Below are 23,916 nucleotides of genomic sequence, written 5' to 3' on the forward strand. Positions count from 1 at the left end.
GAGGTACTTGGCAACAAGGTAATGCACTGTGCCAATTTTTCACTGTACATCACCATAAATCTCATTTTCACTTGTGACCTAGTTCAGGGTTTTAACTTAAGCTTCCTGAGGTAACAGGCAAATGCCCTAAATCCAGTGTATCACCAACTCCTAAATTTCTCCTTGACTATTTAAATCAAGTTTCTATGTTCAGCAAGAGGCACCTATTTCTACCTATCAACCATTTAGAGTGATTGACATCTAACCATCAGATTTCATGTCTGTTAAGGACAGAATTCTCATGGCAGGAAACTATCTCATATCAGAAGGCTGCAAGCACCAGCTCCCAAAAGCTATAATAGTTTTGAAAATATAAAAATTCAGTACAATTTGACACACAGACACTTTCCAAAGGAAAAAAAGTATCATTTTCTCTTAGCATCCCATCCTAAGACTTTTCAAGACTTTTTAAAATACGTTTATATAGATATATAGAAAAAAAACCAAACCAGCAACTCCTTCCTCTCTTCCCTTTCCCATCAGCACACATACGGCTTCATAAGAGGTTCCCAGTCCCTGAACACAACCTCAGTACAAATGTTGAGATAAGAAAAGATAATAGTTATTTTAAAAACTTAATTGATTAATAAATTCAAAGGGTTGGTTACTGAGTAGATTTTGAGTACTCTCAGAAAATTATATAGATAATCACTTACGTCCAACTTCTCTGGCAGAAGCAATTATCAGGACATTACACTACAAAGCACATCCCTCTGTTTGCTGTAAAGAAATAGAATAATGGTATTCATGTCTCTAGGGTATTACAAAGCATTTTTGTTTGGGGATATGGAAGACTCTTACTAGTCATAAAATAGAATCATTTCAGAATACATTTTACTCATGTGGCAGGTGTCATTTCACTCGTATTTTATGCTTGACTTTATAATTTATGGGTATGTCACAACACTGTTAGCAACTTCCAACACTCCCTCTAGAAGTAGATGAAGAGGTATAAGAAAGAGAGACTATGATATTTTCCGTTTTAACTATGACAGCTCCAAGTTTCCCAGAATCAATCCTTTCATATATTGGTAGAGGGTTTTGGGGGTGTTTCTGTTTGCATGGGTGGGATTTTTGGTTTTGGGGCTTCTGGGGGGCAGTGGGAGGATATCTCTGGCCTGTAATTTGTTCTCTATTTAAATGCAAAACCAGAATGAAAGAAATACTGATGTCATGTTTAAAATGGCAAACAAAAGCTTTTCGCAATTTTAGCAAAATATAAGAATGGGGAAACAGAACATACAAAAATTTATCACAGGACTGTTGCCCCTCAGGAGAATACAGGTCAGGGGAACATTGCCTGGAATGCCCCACATTAACAGAATAAACAGCACCACACACCTACAAACCCAGAAGCCTGTACAGGGACACAGCGAAGCATGTGGGACACACAGCCAGCCTGCCCTGTCAGTGAGAGGCTACAGGAAGTGTAGGACCATCACTGATGAGCAGGAATTCTTATGACTGCTCCCACGATAACAGGCTCTCAGAGGCTGATGATGTAACTTCACTTAGGGGAAGTTCTCAAAGTTGCTGCTGATCTATTCCCTCTCAGGCCCATCACAAACAGAGCAAGGATCCACTCTTCACCAAGACGGTATAAACAGAAATTCCACCAGTACACAGCTTAGTGCTCAAAAGTCAGCAGGATTCAACGAAGCCATACACTGAATTCTGAAGTCAGTAAATTAGGCTGTTGGAAGAAACAAGGAGAGAAAAAGAAACAAGGCAACCAATCACTCTGGAATAGGGTCAGGAAAAAGCAGTGACCCCAAGGCTTAGAGAAAAAGTGATGATTAAGGTAGCCAAATGCACTAGAGCAGGGAATTGTTCCAACATAGCTGCACAGTCAGGGAGAATGACAAGGATGGGTTGGTTGGTGCTGCCCCTTCTCAGATTCCATGAATCATGTGCCAAAGTAGCACAAGCAGTACACCCTCCATGGGCCATGCTGTGGACAAGCCTTCCCAGGTCTTGGCAACTATAGACAGATAAAGAAGCATTCAAACAGATATTTCTGTTATTTAATATGCCAGTTTACAAACATGCCATCGAGTATTCCTGTCAGCATTTCAATGCCTCAATTATAACTTAGTTGTTTTTTTTGAATGTATCAAACCAGAAATCTAAACGGCTCTAGTCATCTCACTCAAGAAGCCATCCATCAGTCAACATAGAGTTAATTTGCTGGCAATGGTGGAATTCTTACAAAAAGACCTTTGAAAGATACAAGAAAAATATAGAGTAATTATTGCTTTACTGATAGGCTTAAACAAAACTGGAAAACGTAGCATATTCAGAAAGGAGTGCACTGGTTCACATACAGAAGAGACAGTCATCTGAAAGGATACTACTCAGCTGAAGGAAGATTACTACTGCAAGGATGCCAATTAAAACTAATCCTATTTAAAAATAAAATTTACTTTCCTTGCCTACATGACCTTACCTGCTCTACTGGACGGTTCTATGAGTACCTTTCCAGTCCACTATTTCAAATAACAGGCATGCACTGACACAAGCAGAACCTTCTATATCATCTATAATTCAATGATAAATATTTTCATTTGTTTGTTTTTAATTGTGAACAAAGATTGTTTATTTTTAAATGTTTTGGATGCTTGGTTTTGCTTTTCAGAAAGTTTTACTACAGGTAAAAATAAGTAAGTAGATATGAAAACTACCAAAAGCAATTCTCCTCCTAAATCCTAGAAAATGAGGAAACTGCAATAAATTCTTAATTTTTATTGGAGAAAACTCATAAAATATTCCTTGAAAGACTCTGTTATTGACATGGTCTGAAAGCACTATTCATCACGGATTTCAAAACTGGTTTAGAATTCAGATCAAAAGAAACCTCTCACAATATTAAAAGTCTTAATATTACTTTTACTCAGTTCTCAATTTGTGGACTTTAAATTTGACATTTGTGCTACGATCTCAGATAACATATGGCTCTAAAGTTTCCATCATTCAAAACTGATTTTATGCTTATCAATACAAAAAACAATTTCTCTTGTAAAGAAAATGTTTTCAAAAAATAAGTTCCTGCAATATTAACAGCTTAATACCAACAAGTCACAGAAAAGGAAACAAATTTCCTTAAACTTTCAATTGATCCTAAAGCCTTTCAACACTGTTGCAATAAATAAATAGTTTCCTTTCAACATGTGACTATTTCTACACCAAGGTCTTGCCAGAATCAAAGACGGCAGAAATCAAAACAAGAGCAAGTGAAAATCCGCGTTACCTAACACGACAGCTGAACCCCAGTTTCTAACAGAGTTTCTGGTTGGTGCTACTCTTTTGTTAGATCTTATCCTGCAAAAGCATCTGTTCAGCAATGCTTAAAAAGAGATTAAGAGCTGAGAGAGGAGGGGGGGAAGCTTCAAGATCAGGAAGGCTAATATTGGGTATATTCAGCTCTAAAATGAATCAAAGCTGTTTTCAGGACATACTTCTAGGTACATCTCTAAACGTTCATCCCACAGTCAAACTTTTTTTTTTTTTTGGCCTCTGATTAGTCACCAGAAGGTGCTCTTAAATCATTAATCTGAACTTCAATCACTCCTGACCTCAGCTCTCTGAGGACAGCATTGTGCCCAGGACTCTTAGTAGGTGATTAAACTGGAACCTAGTACAGTTAAAGCAAAATTCAAACTAATTCTGGCAGGACTTGCTTTTCACTAAGGAAGCTGAGGGTTATCATCAGCCTAAAATGAGCCAAAGGGCTTGCTGAATCATCCCCAACATAAGCTTTTATTTAAAATTGAAAAAAATACTAAAACACACCTCTATGGATGTATGCTCTCAAATGGAAAAAAAAATTACAGAAATTCCAAAGAGAAGAGAATTATATATTTTATACAATTTCAAACTAAACAATTAGGAAGCTTCAGTCCTGGCTTTAAGTGAAAAAGGTTTAAGATTTAGGATTTATAAATATAGCTATTTCGATAAATCATTTAGGGGAAGTATTGAAAGGGAAAAACATGTTCATCAACACATGTGGTATCTGAGTTCCAGTGATTATATAAATTAAGCCTAATAAAACACATAAAGTGCATGCTTGTGGAAAGAGTTTTACTTTGATCTGTGAATTGGCTCATTTTTGTCAGCTGTTCATAAAATCCACACCTGCATTTATACTTTACCATATGTATTCCCTTCCAAAACAGGCACCAGATACAGATGAGGCTGTATGAACCACCAACAGCCACAGAGGCAGAACAAGGCACAATCTCGTACAGAGATTATTTTGCGCCATCTCTACACCCAGCTAACCAAATGAAGCTTCTTCCTTGAGTTTTCTGTCCAGAATGGAAGCCAGGCATGACTGTAATGTGAACACAATGATCTGGCCAGCTGTAAGTGGCCAGCACAACAGAGACTGCACCCTCCCATCAATGAGTACTCACCAACTTGGGGAGCCTGGAGTCACATCTGGAGTGACAATCACCAGGATCCATTTCCTGACCAACAGAGACACTCCAGTTCAGGGTGATTCTGTCTCACCTTCCCACCCTCAAATATCTATCCTAATAAAATAGCTACTTTTTAAACACCAACTCTTAAAGTTATCTGAATACACAAGACTGAGATGGCTTCTTCAGCCTGAGACTGGGAATTGCCAGCCAAATGTCAGCTTTTGCATTTAGTTAGAAAATAAGCTAAATCTTTGCTTACAAAATCACTAGGAATACAATTTTTTTAATCCCTTTACATTTTAAAATGCTTTTTCTTGAATAAGCCTAAGGATCTGAGGTTCCAATTCACAGAAGTTCTTAGGCTGCAAATCCATTTACTAAAGATAGGATTATAGAGCACATATAAATCATTTTACATATTATACTTTTAGAGAATTTAAACTGACAGGGCTGCTTTAAAAAGCTTTTAGTTGAAAAGTGAGCTTTAAGAAAGTATTTACTCATATTTCTTGAATTTCTATACATACCCTGTACTATCACAGAAACTTGAAGGGATCTAAAAGTTTTACTAAAAATAGACACAGTCCTTGTCTAAGTTGCTTTGGTGTAAATCTGCAAGAGCTGCCTGTTGTATATAACAGGGATACAGGACTGGGTATTACAGGCAAGACAGGGCAAAGACCAGCTTAGAAACCTGTTGGAAGCCTTTCAACACTTTTAAGCTGTAGTTCCACATATTCTTCTCATTAGTGTTTTTAGCACCCATTAGAGAAGAGCGGTGTAAACACAAAACTAACTTTGCACATGCCAGGAGAGTGAAGAAGGATCCTTTAGGTAACAGCTGGGGAAACTGGAGAAAATTAAGCTGAATGACTTGACCCTTGAGTGGGTAGCTAAATTGCAAACAAAGGTATTTAAGAGAGAAAGCATCAATCTCCAGAAGTGAATTAAAGCTACCAAGCAGACAATACATGCCTGGGGAGGGGAGGAAACATGCCTTTCGGTAAGCTTTCCAAATAATTTTTCTAGATTAAATTTTTTTTTTTTTTTTCCCCACAGCCATTCAGATCTGTGCTACTCATCTGTTTCTGGATTTCCTCAGCATTACACTGCATAAAAGATTGATACATTTGCTGCATGTACTAGATCAGGCAACATCCCAAATGAGGTCAGTGACATCCACCTGCTTCAAAACAGGAAAGAACCCCCTCTAATGTCTTGACACAAGCAAATACTGGGACATATGAATAAGTCATATGGAAGCTCCAAGTAGCCACCTGCTATTCTATCAGAAAATAGGATGGCTACATATTGTTAGGTCTAAGGTTACCTTGCATAAACGTCTGCATAAAAAAGAATTTAACAGTTTTAAGCAGTCCCTGGTGATAGACCAGACCAGAAGGCACAGATATGTCTTTTATGAATAAGGTTGAATAGAGTTGTATTCCACTCATTGATTTTAAAACAGAACTTATACATGAATTGAGTCAGTTGGTGAGGTATGGTAATCACTCATCAGGGAGCCCTCTCTTCAGCATTCAGCACAAAGGATGCCTCTTGAAGGCTTTTTGTACAAAGAATATCACTTACATATGAATGACTAGTTTTTCCTATGCCTATATGCATATTTTTGCCTCTTGAACTGTGTACTCATACAAAAATTTAAATAATAATTTTTTAGCTTGAAAGGTGCAAGAGTTGGATTAATTTACAGGGAAAACAGTTTATTAAGACTCCATCTTAATGGCATCTAAGAGAGTTGCAAGAAATGATAAATACCCTAGTGAACTGTTGGACATTTAGGGTCACAAAGATTTTTAAAAAATTTTTATTATCTCAGGAGGTGAATGAACAAGATTATTTAAAGAAATAAAACAGGCTGAGTTAGAAGAATTTATTTTAAAATCAGCAGCAAGAGACAGTTTGCAGACAAGCAATCAAGTTGAGAATGACAGCTAAAAAAGATAAATAGTTGTTTCAAAGGTTTTTCTACTCCTTAGTAAGGAAAATAGATCAGCTAGACATTGGAGGAGCAGTTAAAGTAGTTGAGAGTCCCAAGCAAAGAAAAACCAGTACCATGAAAGTCAAGAGAGAAAAAACATTCAAGGAAACCCCACGACAGTGAAGGAAGAAAAACAAAACAAAAAGCCACCCTGAAGACATCTTTCCAAAGAGCAACATCAAAGACAGAATAAATAAAATGTCCATCTTACGGAAGATGAATACTATAATTTAGGTCTACATTCAATGTCCCAGTTGCAACACTGTTGCACAAAGGCCAACAAATTCCCACCCCCAAAATCTGCAGGAATCAACATGGAAAGAGGTGCCAAATACAGCGTCTAGTACCTGTTGACTCACACAACCATATGTCTGCGTTTGCTTTTCTCACCTCAAAACCAAAGCCTTCCTTAAAAAATGTTAAAAACTAAAATAATTATAAATTGAACCTAACTATATAATGAGGTTACAGAAATCTTCAAGTATTGCCTGTTTGGGGCTGTGACAAGCAGATTATGTCACAGATCACCTGCAGGCTGCAAATCTTTGCAGGTGCTGTTGATCCCAAACTAACATGGCAATTTTTAACCAGGATACTGTGTATTCTCTACACAGCACTGGTATTTCCAAGAGGGAATTCTGTATGGGAAGTATGTTGCAAGCAAAAAAAAAAAAAAAAAAAAAAAAAAAACCAAACAAACAAACAAAACAAAAATTATATATTCAGACAAATGGGCCCCAAAAGGATCCAGAAAGGGTAATCACTCTGCTTAAATAAAGCAATGTGGTACAGTCAGCTCAGCCCCCTCATCTCAGGAAAAATATGAACATTCCTGCTAATACTTCAATAAATTGATCATTGAGGGATACTTATCTAGAGATTTGATGAGAATAAATGCAGTTGCTTTCAGATTGGTCTCTATTCAAAAAGTTGTCAAGGCTCAAAATGTTAGGTTCCCCGTGGATGTCCAGCTGCTGTACTTATTCCACACTTACCAGGAAAACTCTTCCCTGGCTCAAGCACCCAGCAGAAGCAGTGAGCCTTCACAAGGAGACAAACAATATAAAGACATAATATCCTAGTCTTCTCTGTATTATTTGGGGCTCTTCCTTTTAAAATGAGCTATCAGAATGACAGACATCTTAGGACTCATAGTGACATTGCTGCTGAATCAAACACACAAATCATCATCATCATCACCCAGAATGCTGCCTGCTAGGCACAGCTCTAAATGACACACAACTTAGCCTCACAAAAACAAAAAAAATAGCCATATAATACTACTAACCCACTAATTTTAACATCACAATTAATAAGCATGCAAAATACACCAACATCAAATTCTAAAAACTCTCCAAAGCTGATTTAATTTCTCCTTACAAGTGTGGATGAAGGGTTCTTTCTGCAGCAATGTTGTATCTCTTTGCTTTTGACAAGAAATAAAGATTGAAACTAAGAGAAAAACACACAAGTGATAAGGTTGTATTTTAGCTGTGCAGTGATTTTAAGACTTCCATTTTCTTTGGGTTACAGAGCATATTGGTTTGTTTGGTTTTTTTAATTACTTGTGACTAAACACAGAAGAACGTCTCTTGAAAAACCTTTTAATTTATCATACAAAAAGCCTGGGTATGGAAGTATTATGTGAGTTTATTTTTGTTTCACTCATATATTTTCAAGAGAGGGATATTAATGAAAATCAGGTACCTGTTAGCAGGACTGTTGGATACATACAGGATTTAATACCTTCTCCTGTATTAACACTACTGTGCTCAGGGAGGGATTTGCTGAAAGTCCTCTCATTCATTATAAATCTTTCCTCCACCATACAATTACAGGAAAAACACTTATTTTGACACCATATCAACCAGAGATGCTAAATTAGATGTACCAGGTGTATTACATATTTAACAATAAGACCATTCCTGGAACATAGAAGAGTACCAAAACTTTTCATACTGGGCAAATTGAATAATTACTCTGAGTACCAAGGGTTACTAATTAGCACATCTTAAGCCAGGATGTATGATCCCCAAGTCTTTGATACTTCCATTTAAATTTTTCATCGGTGACTACTTTTTTACTGAAGGGAAAAGAGAACAGAGGGGATGGAAGATGTATTCTATACATGCATTATGTACTGGTATCAATTTGAAAATCCATATGGACATAATAGAAAAGTCAAAGCAGCTGTACATACTCGTTATCATTCCAGATGTAATTTGAGATGGAGATCAGTCACTGATTAAATTGTTACCTTTAATAACTAGACAAGCACAGAAATAATTCATCTTTACAAATTACTGTGTAAAATACCTGCCATGGGATTGTAAACTTGCTAGAAGTAGATATTATTTCATTGTTATTGCCAGTTAGAATGTTCTCTGAGTGACAGTCAGTATCCACATAAACTGAAGGATTTCATACTTTCATTTATGCAATTAATAATTAAGATAATTGATAGAAAGTAAATAGGGAATATGAAACATGCATTCTAGTAGTATTCAGCAGAATTGAGTTTATTTTCTACATAGTGGAAATTTATGAAGAAATGGGGATGAATCTTCTGCTCTTTACCTTGAAGTATGAAAGTTACTTTGAGGTGGAAATTCAAGTCAGAATTAAAATACTGCCCAACCTCCAAGTGAGGTTAAAATGACCAAGAATTCTAGACAAGTCTTAAATTACTTAATATCTAATTACATCTTATAAAACAAACTGAGTTAATGTGAATATAATCTGTAAGTTGGTCAGTATTACTTCCTGTTCTAATTACACTTTGGCTTTGTAAGAAATATATATACGACAAGGCAACCAACCATAACACCTAAACATCTGAGCTGTAATGTATAATGTTAATTGCACTAGAGCAACAAGTTCCAGTTCAATTTTTTTAAATAGTGTTCTCAGCTAAGGAAATTTGTTAGATCATGTGCTTGTATGAGTACATATTTATATGGCTACAAACTTGTCCAACAAATGGCAAAAATATCAGGAAGCGTGAGGCAACAGAAACAGCAGATAGCAGAAAACAAAGAAAATGTTCAGTGATTTTGACTCAAGATGATGATGTAAAGCATTACCTTGCAAAAGCAAGACAGCCCATGGAACAAAGTGTCTTGAGTTGGATAATGTCACATTTTTAGTAGGAAAAAAATCAAAGAACTTATTGTCCTACCAGAACAGAGACAAGAATCTCTACACAAGAGCCTCAGGAAACAAAAGAACCAATACATTAACTTACAAGTTAAGCAGCAGGCACTTTATTATATCTATTAAATTATAGCATTTGTCATATTCTAGCAAATATTGTACCTAAATTTAATGCAAAAAAGGACAGAATTAATAGAACCTATTAGTCTAGCTTTTCATTATTCTATGTTCATAGTTTAATCTAAAAATATGGATGTGAGGGGAAAGAAGAATAAAATGCATCGTAAATTTATTAATATCACACACTATCTTTGATAAAGCAACTATAAAGAAAATTACCATTATAAGAGGCTTGATAATAAGCTGTGCAATTAAAGTTGGAAACCAAGTTAATATGAGAATCATAATGGAAGTAACAAGTTGGATAGAAATGTGACCAACAGGTTGTGCAGAAGAAAAAAATTTAACCCTATATGAGAATTAATACTAGATAATGAAGGCAGTCAAAAACTGGCCTTAAAGATACACCTAACAATGATGGCACAAATGTGCTAGTGCAATTTACTGATGGAATGAAATTGTTCATGTTATTAGAGATTATTATATCCCATGCAAAGAAGTAGGTGATGGTAATGCTATGCTAAGAACAGAGCAAATTTAGCAATTTAGTCTGAAAAGTCATGTACGTAAAAGTGAGGGAAATAATTTTAACTAGTCCATTGGAGAAGGGAGATAATTAAAATAGCAAGAGAATGACTATGCCACCAATGGAAGACTTCCAGAAAAAGAAAACTGATCCTACAGTGTGGGATTTCCAGAGATCAGGCAGTGATCCAGATGTGGGATTTCCAGAAGCAAGCAGGCAGAAAGAGTATCACAGCACAGGAGCCAGGCAAAGCCATACCCAGGAAACAGAAGAGGAAAGATTAAAATGGGACAGAGAATGCTATTTGAATGACTAGAAGAAATAAGAGCCTAACAAGAAGACAATTGCTTATCCCAGCATAATGAAATCTGAGGTAAAAATACAACTCTATACATAAAAAGAGGACAAAAAGAAAAGCAAATGGGGAGAAACAGCTCTTCTGGCTAAGTGGCTGTGCACATGAAAATGTATAAAGGAGACTGCATGAACAAACTGAGAGTGACAGTCCAAATTCAGGCAGTCAGAAATCACAGAATCACAGTGCCAATGAGGCTGGAAAACACCTCGGAAATCATCCAGTCCAACCTGTGACAAACACCACCGTGTCAACCGGACCGTGGCACTGAGGGTCACACCCTTGAACACCTCCAGGGACCAGGACTCCACCACCTCCCTGGGCAGCCCATTTCAATGCCCAAATGTGAGAGTCAAGAAGCTTGAATGCATTTATGGCATTTTTCCTTACATAATACTGCTATTTCTCTCCACAGACTTTGGGAGTATGGCATAAAGACTTCAACAAATGTTCTTTAAATCATGCATACAAGGGCATGCTTCTAATAGATACCTGCTCAAGTTTCAAATTGTTCTGCCAGAAGTGATTGCAGGGGTTTGTGCTAGTGTTTTGTCCTTTACTTATTTTTTCAAAGATAAAATATACCCCCCATACGAATATGTCTCTGAGTATAATGATGGGGAAGGAACCATATATTTGCCACATACAGGTAGCCAAGTATTTCTTTGAACACGATAATTAAAACAACAGAAGAAGGATACAATGTTTTCACACAGTTCTTAGATCAACAACTGATGCCTTTGCCTCTCAAATAGTGTACATGGACTCGGGTAGTAATCCTTCAAGGGTTGGGGAACAGAAAAGCGAAAAATAGGAGAGAGATGAACCCTCTGCAGAGATGTCAGCAGCCAGCAATTTCAATCCCTCTGTCTGGTAACATCAGATAGAAATCCAGAGGGAAATGAAGATGATGGTAACTTGTAGACTGAAGTAGGGTAAAAGCAGCATTCAAGCCTAAATTGCAAATCAAAATGCTCAGCTTTGCTGTCCAGTCCTGAGGTAGCTATTCTTCACACAAACCTGAATTTTATTCCACACTGCAGCTTGTGAGCTCCTCAGCAGCCTCACTCCCAGGCATCCATAAAAGGCTGTAATTGCCTGGATGAAGCTGGATGTCACGTCTCCACAGACATATGAATCTACCTAGCTAACTCCTCAGAGATCCTGATAGGCAATCTGGGAGCACAGCTCACAGGAATGCTCTGGCAGTGATTTTATATTAAAATATGAGCCCATAAGGAGAAGATGAAACTCTTCCTCCTCCTCATTCCCACTGTCATTCAGCTGCACAGTGATTAGAGGCACTAGTCCCACATTGCAGTACTCCTGCTTCAAGTCAAAGAACCAACAGCACGGAGCCTCTACTTTCATGCAGACTCTGGATAATTCTATTTTCAAGCATACTTTTATATATACTTTTATATACATAGATACAAAAGTAGATACATACACTCACACCTATATACAGGCCTATCTGGTTTAGAAAAATGTTGCTTTTGTATGCAAGACTTCACCTTTAATTCATACAAATCCCTGCTGCTTTATAAGCATGCCTTTAATTAATCCCAACTTGCCCGCCTTCTTAATTAATCCAAATTTGCCAGAATGTTGAGGAGGCAGGCAAGTCATTAGAAAAAAAATCAAAGCACTTGAAAAGAAGAAGAAAAAAAAAGAAATACAAAAAATTACAATACTTCAGGAATATCATCAGGAAGTTTCATGTCAAACTAAAAAATTCAGAAGTTGAGGCAAATGCTTATATCAACTTTAAAAACTCACATTTAGCTAATAGGAAATTGCAATACTCTAGAAATAACAACTATAAATTAACACACCAGGGGAGTCAATTTCCATTTATCTCACAAGAAATGCAACAATAATTGCTATTTGCAATTTCTAATGCAAGGCCAAATAAAGTCCTAGGAAGGCTGAATCATAACAGAAACAATAAAAGAAACTTAAAACAATTATATTCATTCAAATTTCACAGCTATAGTATTTAATGTTGACCTTCTGTGTTGGCAATTTTCTTTTTCTTTTTTTATTTTGTTAATTAGAACTCCCTGCTCCCTTCTCCATAAGGCCCAGACCTCTCTACCCCATTGTTCAAGGTTGTAATGTTTTAGCAGTTTCAGACATCAACATTCATCTAGAAAACAAAAAAAATATTAAAATGAAATTACCAGAACTTTGACAATAACTAGAGCATTATAAATTAGAAACATATTTTACAAATCCTACCTATTTTTCCTATTAATACTTAATAGTAATTTTAAAAAGTAATTAATTTTATGTTACTAATAATAGTTCAGCCATTAATTAAATATATCATTTTGTCCAAATAACTGTGCACTGGTGATGAAAGACCATCATCAGTAATGTGGTGATTCATACCTGCAAACTCATATCCAGAGTGAGCACATTCCACAGAATATCACAGAACCTCATTCATTTTAAAAAAAAAGAATACAACACACACACAAGTCATAGCTCCAGGATTAGAGGTTAGAAATAATCTAAAGAATACTGTCAGTCTCCTAAACTGAGAGGAACTGAAATTAAAATAGAGCTCAAATGTGACAGCAGAGTTTCTTTTCCTCCCATTTAGGAGAGAGCTGAGGTGAACACGAGTCCTTACGCGAAATTCACAAGTGATTTATAGAAATCTAAATCATAAACCAAGAAAAGCATTTTATTTCTGCCCATACAAACACCGTGGAGGACACAGCTCAAAACACAAAACTGCAGTAGTTGAGACAGAAAATGAACCTCAAAGATCAATGAAGTTTTAAGCTATGCTAGGAAGGGTGCTACCAAGTCTTCTGCCATTTATACATATTTTTCCTGATATATATATATTGTCATTTACCATTATTATTTCGGTTAAAATGAAAACAAGTAACTATTTGGTTCTGCATTTCATAAGCACTCAATTGCTTTTATAGCTTAGTAACAAAACTTCGTCTTCTCCTATCTGTTAATTTCTAGTGCTATTTATGTTTCCTCACCTTCTTCAATCCACCTCCCCTCTCACATTAGATTATGCAATTACATCTATTTATGATCTAATAAGCTGTTTCATCAACAAATGTGCAACACAGCAATATGAAACAAATTCATAACCCCTCTGCTGATTTATAGAGCAGTAAAAAGATACAGGAAAAGAGATCATATAATTTATTGCAAAAGCAGTAAGAAAACCTCTAGAGCATTTTTCAGAGGAAATTAAATTCTCAAACTCCCTATCACAGGGCAGCTTTTAAACAGGGACAATCACTAAATACTCACTCCAAAGCTTTCAAAAAAAATCAATTTGATGATCATTATTTTGCAACAGAAGTTAATGCAGACTCACAAGTGAGTGTTAGCCATTGCAACTTGGTCTGTGCAGTGCTTAAAGAACACAGTTGTGTATGGGAACAAAACAAAAGCAGCACATGAAAACCATGCCTGAGGCTTCTGATCCAGAGTAAAATAAACTACAGCTTCTTCTGAGGCACAGATGGGGAAAGCCCATCACTCCGAAAGGCTGGCTGGTGTAGAGCCACAGGACTCTTGGGAAGACCTTCCTCAGCCTCTGGGCTGGACAGAGAAACCTCCCTCAAAGGAGTTCTTCCAAACAGAGTGAGAACCCTTGGGTGGCTCCTTCTGCCAAAGATGGCAGTTTCACAACACAGAGAGCAGAATTCAAAGTATAAATTTCTATGAAAAAGGAATGCTGAACAAACCTATTGGTCTTCATAAGCATTTTTTTACCTGCTTTGGTTTTGTTTGATTTGTCATTGCTGTTGTTTTTCACCACAACACATAAAACTTGATACCCTTGGAAGATGTTCAGCGACCACACATTCCAATCAGAAATGTCCCTCTACTTACAATTAAAAGCTTCCTGATTTCATGCTTTAACTGCTGATACTTGTTGGTCTGAGGCATTTGCCAAATTACTGAATACAAAAGGCCTTTCTACTCATAAAACAAAACACAAGCAACAAAAGTCTGCTCATACACACAACACAAGCAACAAAAGTCTGCTTCAGACATGGTCCTAAATCAGAAAAAAATGCACTTTGATAACGTTGTTGAACACTTACAAAGACTGTCGCTCAATTCCTACAACATCAAGTATGTCTAGTACCAATAACAGAAAATATTAGTTGAGGAATAAGTGTCTCCCATGACACCAATAACTTCAGACATTCCTGACAAATACACCACTACTGAGTACTGCAGTCACCAGAGTTTTTTATTGAAAACAGAAAGCTAATTATTAAGATGCTGCATTAGTTTGATGAAGCAACAGAAACAGGTTTAAATAGCTACAGAACCAAATACTCAGATTTTTTACTAGTTGTACAAAAACACCCCCACACTTAATCAATTTTTTCTCCTACCTCTCAGCATATAACTCTACACCAAAAAAACATCCTGAACATTTTTCTCTGTGCGGTTTAATGTAAATTCAAAACCCAACTACTCCAAAATAATAGTCACACACTGAAGTCCAGTTATTGTTTTGCTTTTAAAGTGCCCATTGCACAGTAAGATTCTGATTTCTCTTCTGCATCTGAACACAGTAAGATTTCATAAGAGCACCTCTTCTTATTTTTCTCAAGAATCCTCTGACAAGGATAAGCCAAAAATATTTTAAGAGAGCATAGGGAATTCTACTTGAAAAAAGCTAGCATTTTGCTTTCTTCACATGGATAAAGCATGTTTTAGGAGAACATTCCCTTGGACATCTGTAACTCAAGCAAAATATTTGAAACCACAACCCTAACTAAAAACAGATAGAAGGGAAAATAATTACTGAGTGCCATACTAACATAATTAAATTCATTCAGAGGAGAACTGTGTGTAATATAAAGACATTCTTAGCATGAGACAACACCTTAACAGCTTGATTCTAAAAGTACCAGGACATAAAATACTGTCCCAAACAGTTCATTAGGTGACAAGATTATTTCATCAACTTATTTATATCATTTTAAAAGCTCTCTAAAATGAGTGATTGTATTCAGCTACACAAACTCCAAAAGCATATGGCACCAAGTACCACAAACACTGATTATCAATGTCACTCTTCCCTGCTATCCTGACATTCCTTCACTGGCAATTTTTTTTTTAATTCAGTATGCTGTAATTTTAAAAGAAAATTAAATCAAACACAATAGGCAAAATAGCTCAGTATTTTAAAACATAATGCAATATATATGTACACCCACACACATTATATATTAAAAAATCTGCAGGACAACAACCATTTCACCACCTATACATGAGGGATGCACTTTTGTCATATACACATGATCTTTAAAAGTCTGATTATCCATTTCATTCTATGAGCTTCCTGAATTTTACCTTCATAATAACAAATCCTGAACAGATTAAATACAAAAATTTATGATTATGGCAATTGAAAGTCAGACCTGCAGTCTACTTTCAAGTGCAAAATTATGAACAGACTCATTATTCCTTCTTATACCATAAATATTAATTTAATGGAGAAAATATAAATTTAATGTAATTTTAGTTCTTTATATATTATTATTAACTATCTTATTAATTATTTAGTAATGAATAAAATATTTATATTAATTTTTTTATCCTACAACTACTGCTAAGTCCATGCTGGTGTATGCCTTCATAAAAGTTAACCTCTCTACAAAACCAAAAGATGTTTTCCATCCTGGATCAATTACAAGCCCCAAATCTTATTTGGTGGACATCCTCAAATCTCACCTGTTTCCATAACACTCCTTACTTTGCATAGAGTGACCTCCTTAGAGAGTGTTTCTTTCAAATCCTGCCTCAAGCAAATTCTTTAGTAAGTACGTGGAACCTCTGAACCGAGCTCATTATCCACACAGCTCCTGAAAATTACTTTGTGAACAAGTCCATTTCCCCCTCCCCAAACCTCAACATGATTAATTAGATGAGCAAACACACAGGATTTCTGATCTGCAGACATCATGCACACACACACAGCTATGCCATTTTCTCTTTGCTGCTCAAGTGAATAATTTCAGTCAAAAATCAGACATGCACACAAAACCCTGAAGAACTACACAGGCAAATTGAGACTAAGTATAATTCAACATTAGGGAAAACAAAAATCTTTCTGATAGTCTTAAGCACAGAGAAGAGTTGTGGACTCCCCATCCCTGTGTTCAAGACCAGGCTGGAAGGAGCTCTGAGTAACCTGGTCCAGTGGGAAGCATCTCTGCCCATGGCAGAGGGGTTGGAACGAGATGATCTTTAAGGTCCATAGCAAGAAGCAGGTCAGATTTATGCAGCCTGTAACCCAAGCTACCACTGAAATCAAGTGCAGAGATGATCGCAACTACATCACATCTTATGCTGTTGAGCACATGCAGAAAAAGCCTCTGTGTGTTGGCCAGTAAATGCAGCTTCTCCTGCACTGCAGCAGCCCCACACACAAACCTGCTAAACCTCAGGTCATAATTCCCTTCAGAGCCATGGTTTGCAGGCTCCCAGGCATTTCCATACAGACTTTTCCCAGCATTTTCCACTTTCCTGTGGAAGCAAGGACAAGATCTTTTAAACTAGGCAAACCGTAACTATAAAGCAAGTACATCCTACCAACAACATAACGTGCAAAGAACAGAGAATTCAACAAGTGATCAAAGTAACTCTTAAAAGCAGAAACACACAAAATAAAGGCACCCTACCATTTAAACTACATGACCAGAATACACGTACTTCCTGAATTTGCATAAAATCCTATCTTATAGCATGACATCAACTCAGCCAGCCTCCTCAGTACTTCTGGTCTGTTAAAAGAGAAAAAAGGTCTTAATAGAGATGAAAACCCCAAAAGTTGCTGTTACTTTAAAAACTGTAGATTTCTAAACAGAGGATGCCTGCAAATTTCCTTCAAAATCAAATAACATTGTTTTATTTTTAAAAGTTTGCTTTCAAGTAGCCCCAGAATAAGAGACACAATACACTGAAGTCCAGGCCTGCAACAGCATAATTATGAGAACAAAAAAGAATATTTCTTCCACTAAAGATCATGTGTGACTATGCTCATACTCACCAAAATTTGCATATTTATTTTTGTCATTCTCCCAGCCTCGAAGCACAATAATTTTTATGCACATCCAGTGACTTACATAAAGACAATGAGGAAAGTGGTAGATTGTAAAGTTACAACATAAACTAGAATATCACACATTGTGTGATCCAGTGTTCTCCTGGATCATCAGAAAACCAGACTAAAGCTCAATTTCTGTACTTAATGGTGAGGACTAAGGTTAAGTGTATTCTTCATCTGCTTTGGTTTTCATTAGCAGATGGAAATAAAAGGACACATTTATCAGGATAATTAAAAAACAGTGACTGAAGAGCTACAGGTGATGTGTGAAAAAAAGCTGATCAGCCACAGGGGGTTTTATTAATAGAAGGCAGGGCTTTTTAAGATCTTTATCGAGCATGAGTTCAAAACTCTCACAGCAACTCAAAGGAAAATGTCAGAGGAAGATGTTCTCAAATTCCATTTCAGTGTAGCATTGCAAGCTTTCATCATACTAAGAGAAGCTAACATGCACTGGCTCTGCTTTTCAGTCCAATTGCTACTTAGAAATGCAGCCAATCTAAATTGGAAAACCCACATCTAACTTTAAAGAAATATTCTGCATACATTCAGCTGTCTGTCACTTCAGAGTTTTATGTTAGAGAACAGATTTCCAAATGCCTACAAAGCCCAAGTACAGTAAGTACACTTCAAGAATATATATAAAATTGAAAATAAAATTATCCAGCAACATTGCTGTTTATGAACACATTTTATAAAGTTAATATATTAAGCTGTGGCTTGCTTGTTCCCTGTCTCCACCCTCTTTAAAAATGAAAACCAGAGATCAGCTACAAACTCATTCCGACTTTCATGTCCTGGGTCCACCTTTTCCAGATCAATTCTCTAAGTACCCATCAACCTCTAACCTGTATTGGCATTTATACCTGCATTAAGAGAGGCCCCCTATATACTCACTGAATGACATACAGTATGTGTTTGAAACAGTCAGTGTAAAACACCATCACAAAACTCCTCCATTATGAATAATATATATATATTTTATATATATATATATGAATAATAAACTTCATATTCTCTCTTATGCTACACAGTAGAAGTCTCTGAGAAAACAAAGAACTTTAAACTATATTGTATATTTGCAGGGGAAAAAAAAACCATACAAACTGAAGACAGTTCAGTCTTCCTAAACTGAGGACTGATACAGACTTACAGAAAACTTTATTTATTCCCAAGCTTCTATTTCAATTCAGCCACTTATCTGTTGTTTTACCTTAGACAAGCACATAACTTCAGGTTTCCTACATGCAAAACAACTCAAAAAAATAAGTGTCTGCCTCCCAAGGCCATTGCGACAAGCAGCAACCCAGTGCTTAAATAAGATATCCAGGTAGAGTATGATACAGATGGGTGGAGGTAAGTCCTTCCTTGAGTACAGATTGGGGTTTTTAGCCCTGTGAAAGCTAAAATAGTAAAAGTACTTCAGAAGTTAAAAACTCCAGAAAAATTATGCCATTTTTAGTTTAAATTAGATGCTTGCTCCGACAAGGTGCTACAGTACTAAAACGACCAGGATGGTGAGGGCGTGGATTTTAAATACACATATTCTAATTTTAATACTTATATCAGCATTAGGGTTTAGAAAACATCTGCAAAAATATTTTCTAAAAAAATTGTCTTAATATGATAGTACAGCTGTGCACACAAGCGCAAATCCGTATGTTTTCAAAAGCAGCCATTTGTTTGTTCAGTATTTTTCATTTCTCAGGATCACCTTCCACCTCCTCTCCCAATGTTTTGGTTTCAGTTATCTATTGGAGAAGACTCATGACACAAACAAAACAGATCTGCAGAGAATGAGAGAAGCACAAATGCACTCAGCTTCATTACAGCAGCTCTGGGATGCTTCCCATGAAGTTCATTTCCCTCTCCCCATGCCTGCTTTGGGACACCCAAATATAGCACATCAACATTTGATTAGCAAGAGTCCTCCAAAGCATCTTCACCAGCTGGGCTTGCACACACAAACACGACTGAGCTCTGTGCCTTTGGGTTTTCCTTATGAGAGATACATACCTTTACATACACACACTCTTACGCTACAGATTTAAAAAAAAAAAGAAAAAGAAAAATTAAGGGTGCAAATTATCCTATGCAAATTATCATTTGGATTAATCAGCATTTCAGTTTTACTAATAGAGCTGAAATTATCAAAATATTCCTTTATAGAAGTCAGAATGCATCCAGATCTTCTTGAGTTTCTAAAACTGAGATTAATTAACAAGAAAATTAAGCTTACCATATTTTAGTCACTTCTATCCATTACAAGAAGGAAAGTACTTTAAACTGCAGCATGATTAGAAAGATACTTTCCTGACTAATTTATCTTTGTCCCAGGATTGTGGGTGGCAATGAAAGAAGCCCATTTGTCTTCTTGTTCCACAGTGCTTCGTGGTTTGCTTGCGCCTTGAACAAAGTTTCTGCAAAGCTCACCAGAATATTTAAAGACATTCTAACCCCAGATCTCCTCCCAGGATTTTGACCAAAATCACTGCTGCTCATATTATACTGCCACAACTGGCAACAGACACTAGATAAGTCTAGTCCTTTAGTGGCACTGCTGTTTGTTCTACAGTCCCAGCTCCTGCATCCCAGCAGTTACATGACATAGTCAACATGAACCATTTTTTTCATAGAAGGCAGGTTATCAACCTTCAAGATAACAGAGAAGTGGCTGAAAACTCAAACACACTGGAACAAACAAAAAACTATGCATAAAAGTACATGTCTGTAATAAAAATCTACATTTAAAGACTGAATTCAGATTCACAATTCTGTAATAACACCAATGCCATCAACCCACAAATTAGGAATGTGTGATTCTTTAATACTGGCATAGGAATGCAATGACTAATACAGAACATTGTAATCCTACAAGTAAAGCAGTAACTCTTCAAGATACCCACTAAGTACTGCAGCATTTTGCAATATTTTGTTTGTAATATTTAATCCAGGGTGAGGAGTTAGGTCTTTGGGGTCTTACTTCTGAAACCACATCTTATCAGTGACAGACAATGTACAATTTTTTTCCAGTGAGTCTATAATATGAGACTATTATTCTGGAATAACACAGACTGCAAGGTTTTGCTCCATCTGACCTAATGAGGAAGTGATTTTACTCATCTGTTTGAGATACACAGCATAGTTTGGACAACAATACTTCATGCCCTAATATTTATCACATTCCACAAACAAATGCAATCTCTAAAATTTTATCTAGCTGTGTCTCATGGGTCACCTCAAGTCTTTAGGCTTACAGGAAGTGTTATTTCCTTTTTACAGATGAAATACTGAAGCACATAAATTATGTAAGAAATCCATAAGAAAATGTAGACATTGAGTGCCTGTCATTTTATATGTCTGCATCCAATCTTTAAGCAATTCAGTACTTGTTTTGTTGCCAGGTAATCCTAGAATACCCTGGATTCAAAACTCCCTGCCCAATTCAAGGTTATCAGATATGTGCTGCTTAAAACTTGGAAATATTCTACAGCTAGGTTGTTTTTAAATAGCACTAGCATGAACAGAGTAGATATTTTGCCATCAGAGATGGTAGCAGTCCATTTTCCATCCTTAGCTAAGAAATATAAAAATACTGATTCAAACAGATCCTGGAATCCATTCCTTACAGATCAGTAACATAAGCTTTAAATTTTGGAAGAGATTGTCTCATAGAATAAATTTTTTTAATGCTGTTGCATTAACAGAGTTTAAGATGTTTACTCCGGAATACTCTATAGCTGGTGGCTAAATTATTTTTTAGAGATCTAAAAAAATTTAGGTTTTTCTCTCCGGAGCAAACTTCAAGGTCAAATGAAGGTCTTGCACCTTGGGAATGAACACTGAGTAACAAACTGTGTTGAGCTTAGTTGCATGGTTTCTCAGAAAGGTCTCAATCCTCACAGAGTTCTTGAATCAATGCAACACTTTCTCCACTTTTTTTAAGATTCAGAAGACAACCTATAAAACTGGTATGAAAATTCCCACTGCTCACTCACCTCACATTAAAACATCTACTTTGCTTATAGCTTACTGATTTACTTTTATTACTGTTAGCAGCTGCAATTCACTGGAGTGCTCATGTTTTCAGGTATCATCATCATCATTTATTTCTCCTTACATGAACTTTGTAGCATGTTTTCCAGGCTTAGACTATACAGATAATAACAAATTTCATGGACACTGACAGATAATTATTCTTCAGTACTGCAGGATTTTTCCAATGCATTTTTGTTGTCTATGTAGTAATGCTTCAAAATAAAGTCTTTTCTCACCAGCATTTGTTAGGATGTGTAGGAATATCCAAGGGTATTCCTGTAATATCTCATATTTACCTCCTACCTTTTCTGCCTACATTTTGATACAATTAAATCAATTTCTAGTGCAGTGTGGTAGACCAAGTTCTCAAAAACTACTCAGACTCATTTTAAAAAGATGACATATTATGGTAATGCCTTCCAAAATATGATCATCGTGCCCCCCCCTTGATTAAAAGAACTAAGAGAAACACAGTGCAGGACTAAATTTATTTGCCAAATTAAATTTAAAACTAAGAGTATTAAGTACTAAGTACTAAGAGTAAATTTAATACTAAGAGTATTATATGCCATAACCTGTACAGTTTTACGTATTATTTAGGGATAGACTTAAGCATGCATTGATATAACTGAGTTTTTTACCCACCCATAGCAATGGCAACCAGCCTTTGATGCTGTCTGAAGGGTTGGCAGGGTCATCAACCATCTGTTCCCACACTTCTTTGCCTAAATAACAAACTGCTTAGCCTGCAAACAAACCAGGCTTCAGAATCCAGGAGCCCTGCAAACAAACCAGGCTTCAGAATCCAGGAGCCCTTTGCCTAACTTGTATTTGGTTTCACTCCTATGGATGGCTGCAGATTTACACAGAGGAAGGCACACTATTCATATTTAATTATCTACTGCTTTGGGGGAAGAGGAGTGTTTTTAAAAGGGCATAGTTCCATCCCAAACGTGTCTGCAGCCCCACAGCTACCTGTCACTCCAAGCAGGGGAGAATGTGCCCAGTTCACAGACTGGTTTGAGAAAAGCAGGGCCTGGGTAGTGAGGATGCAGCAGCTCCAAGAGGATTTGGAGGTAGAAAATCAGAGTGCTAAGCTGAGAAGCACTGGCTGCAGCTGCACAGCAGGACCCCAGGCAGCAGGGGAGAAGCTACTCTGCATCTGCATTCCACCAGCAGGACCATTACCAAAAGCATCTAGTTCTGGCATTCATGGCCCAAGAACACTGATAAAAGAGGGGAGGCTGTAAACCAAGAGAGCAGTCAAGGAGGGAAAAGTTTGTTTTATGTTGAGACAACTAAAGGAACTTTCCATTCTCAGTGAGGAAAAGGTGGCCATATCTCCACCTGCACAGGGAACAGAGACCTCTTCTACTAAAGGTTCTACAATGAAGACCTGACTCAAAACATGAGAAAACAGGGTAACTAAAAGAGACAAAAAATAAGGTAGATTAGATCTGTCTATTAGCAATTCCTGCATTTGTTTTTCTGGTTACGGAACACAGTGAGGATAACTAACCAATGAAAGGAGTTTGAAAGTCTGTAAGGGGCTTTGAGTCAGTGGAAGTGTTCTCAGACATGTACAGATGCTTCCTAAAGCATATGTTCATCTCACACAGGAAGGAATTCAGAGTTACCCTAAAGCCTGCAAAGGGCAAGAGGTAATAAGTAATCAGAGCTCATTTCTGGTCTTCTCTATAAAACTCTTAAAAACCACTGAAATGGTTACTGATGAAATTGGTAGTGTTAGGACACTGGCTGTAATTTTAAGGGTCTTTTCCAACTTAAAAGATTTCATGTAGCAAGTATTAGCAGTCAAAAAATACATGACAATAAAATTAAGTTTTTAAGTTTACAAAAAGACTGCTTTCTGTTCAAAAAGCACTTTTCAATGCAGATTGCTTAGCTCAGGAGGCATTTAATATGATTTTATGGCTCATGTTTCTACATTCAAAACAAGATTTACAAAAAAAAAATTTCTTTAGAAATCAAAAATATTTTTATAATATAAGGTATAATTGTATTTTAAATTTTAATATGGACAGGGAGAATAAATCACATTTAAATAGTTTTTCAGAGCACCATAACTAAAATAACTTAAATAAACATGATTTGATAAGATTAAAATCATAATCAACGGTGCTT

General features: G+C 36.4%; 1 protein-coding gene across 4 annotated transcripts in view; it reads right to left on the minus strand.

Annotated features, from left to right (window-relative positions):
* ATRNL1 (attractin like 1) overlaps nt 1–23,916 on the minus strand; it is a 433,970-nt gene that overhangs the window by 404,349 nt on the left and 5,705 nt on the right. The gene's annotated exons all lie outside the window — the stretch shown is intronic.

The sequence above is a fragment of the Pyrgilauda ruficollis genome, unplaced genomic scaffold (genome assembly GCF_017590135.1).
Source record: "Pyrgilauda ruficollis isolate IOZ18807 unplaced genomic scaffold, ASM1759013v1 scaffold15, whole genome shotgun sequence".
NCBI classification, from domain to species: domain Eukaryota; kingdom Metazoa; phylum Chordata; class Aves; order Passeriformes; family Passeridae; genus Pyrgilauda; species Pyrgilauda ruficollis.